This window comes from Engraulis encrasicolus, chromosome 5 (assembly GCF_034702125.1).
Source record: "Engraulis encrasicolus isolate BLACKSEA-1 chromosome 5, IST_EnEncr_1.0, whole genome shotgun sequence".
NCBI classification, from domain to species: Eukaryota; Metazoa; Chordata; class Actinopteri; order Clupeiformes; family Engraulidae; genus Engraulis; species Engraulis encrasicolus.
This window is the reverse complement of record NC_085861.1, coordinates 5,043,622-5,046,006: the sequence shown is the minus strand read 5'-3', so window position 1 is coordinate 5,046,006 and position 2,385 is coordinate 5,043,622. Positions and strand designations below refer to the sequence as shown.

Genomic DNA, 2,385 nt, shown 5'->3' with positions numbered 1-2,385 from the left:
ACACCACACCACAACACACACACACACACACACACACACACACACACACACACACACACACACACACACACACACACACACACACACACACACACAATTTCGTTCTGTATGACACAGACACCCGCACACACACACACGCTCACATGGACACACTACACACACGCAAAATATGCACACATGACGGCCCATCTACAGTAGCATCACGTATAATATGCATACACATTGCCAAGTGACTACTGTGTGTTTTTCATGCAAATACGCGCACACACATCACACATCACACACACACACGCACATTGTCATCGAGATGCTGCCACACACCTTATACATTCTCACACGTGTACAATACTGTAGATATTTCCATATCGAGGTCTGGAACAGTATACACATACTGCGTTTACACACACACACACACACACACACACACACACACACACACACACACACACACACACACACACACACACACACACACACACACACACACACACACACACACACACACACACACACATACTGTAAGCACTTTGTCACTGTGACAAACCTGCTCTTGCTAAATCATTACTGTTGGCTGTGCTGGCCATAAGGCTCCCATTAGTTATCTTCCAGTTATCCATGTAGTGTGCTGTACGCATGGAGGAGCAGTGTTTGTGTGTGTGTGTGTGTGTGTGTGTGTGTGTGTGTGTGTGTGTGTGTGTGTGTGTGTGTGTGTGTGTGTGTCTGTGTGTGTGTGTGTGTCTGTGTGTGTGTGTGTGTCTGTGTGTGTGTGTGTGTGTGTGTGTGTTTGTGTGTGTGTGTGTTTGTGTGTGTGTGTGTGTGTGTGTGTGTGTGTGTGTGTGTGTGTGTGTGTGTGTGTGTGTGTGTGTGTGTGTGAGTGTGTGTGTGTGTGTGTGTGAAGAGGAGGAGGAGAGGAGAAGAGAGGAGAGGAGTAGAAAGAGAAAGATAATGAGGAGGAGGAGGAAAAGGGGGTAGAAAGATGGAGAAGGGAGAAGAGAAGAGAGAGGAGGAGGAGGAGGAGGAGGAGGAGGAGGAGAGGAGGAGGAGGAGGAGGGGGGAGGAGTAGGAGGAGGAGAAAGGCAATGAGGACAGCAAGCATCAGTGCGTGGCGGCAGCCGTGGAAAAAATGGGCTGAAATTTGATTCCGGTGGAGCGCTGTGTGTGTGTGTGTGTGTGTGTGTGTGTGTGTGTGTGTGTGTGTGTGTGTGTGTGTGTGTGTGTGTGTGTGTGTGTGTGTGTGTGTGTGTGTGTGTGTGTGTGTGTGTATGTGTGTGTGTGTGTGAGTGTGTGTGTGTGTGTGTGTGTGTGTGTGTGTGTGTGTGTCTCTCTGTGTGTGTGTGTCTCTCTGTGTGTGTGTGTGTGTGTGTGTGTGTGTGTGTGTGTGTGTGTGTGTGTGTGTGTGTGTGTGTGTGTGTGTGTGTGTGTGTGTGTGTGTGTGTGTGAGTGTGTGTGTGTGTGTGTGTGGAGCACAGCTCGTTGGATTTCCATGTATTTCCATACAGAATGCAGCGTGAGGGGGTTCGTTTGTCGCCCGGCGAGATTCTGCTGATTTGTGCGACTCTGCTGCTGCTACACCTCTCATTTGTTTGAGAGAGAGAGAGAGAGAGAGAGAGAGAGAGAGGAGAGAGAGGGAGAGAGAGGGGAGAGAGAGGGAGAGAGCGAGAGAGAGAGAGAGAGAGGGGGGGAGGGAGAGAGAGAGAGAGAGAGAGAGATAGAGAGAAGGCAGCAGAGAGAGAGAGAGAGAGAGAGAGGGAGGGGGGGTAGAGATAGAGAGAGACCTTTAAAAACCTTTTATTATTAACACCATTCAGCCATCATTGGTACAGTACAGCCACTGCTCAAAAGCAGACCAACACCCCCCCTATATGTTCACAATCAGCTCTCCGTCCCTCCCAACCTCACACAACACCCCCCCACACACACCAAACGTTTGAAAATTCCTCCAAATCATTGACCAAGTGATAATACATGTATTCCACCTTGATGCGACTTTTCACCATTCCCAAGAAACCCTCTAAGGGGTCTACATACACCAGGTTCAGCATTTTCTGCTTGCGGGTCAGCCAAATGGCCAACTTTGCCATGCCTAATAGAAAATTTACCAGACAGACCTCCTTCTTGACATTTGCGTTGTATTTAGGCCCACTAAAGAAAAGAGACTCTGAGAAGCCCTCCCCAAACCCTCCCAACGCTCCCTGGGCCCTGAGCCACTGAAAAAGACCTCCTAGCCTCTCACAACGTAAAAACAAATGGGTTATAGTCTCCTCCTCCCCGCAGAATAGACAACCCCTCCCTGTTGCTGGATTAAGGTGTGCCACGTGTCTGTTTGTTGCTATTGCCCCATGAGCAAGCCTCCACTGTAGATCAGCTGTACGCTTCTCAATGGGA

General features: G+C 49.3%; 1 protein-coding gene across 1 annotated transcript in view; it reads right to left on the bottom strand.

Annotated features, from left to right (window-relative positions):
- The window catches only part of si:dkey-22o22.2 (neural-cadherin), a 206,278-nt gene that overhangs the window by 202,977 nt on the left and 916 nt on the right, over window positions 1-2,385 (bottom strand). The gene's annotated exons all lie outside the window — the stretch shown is intronic.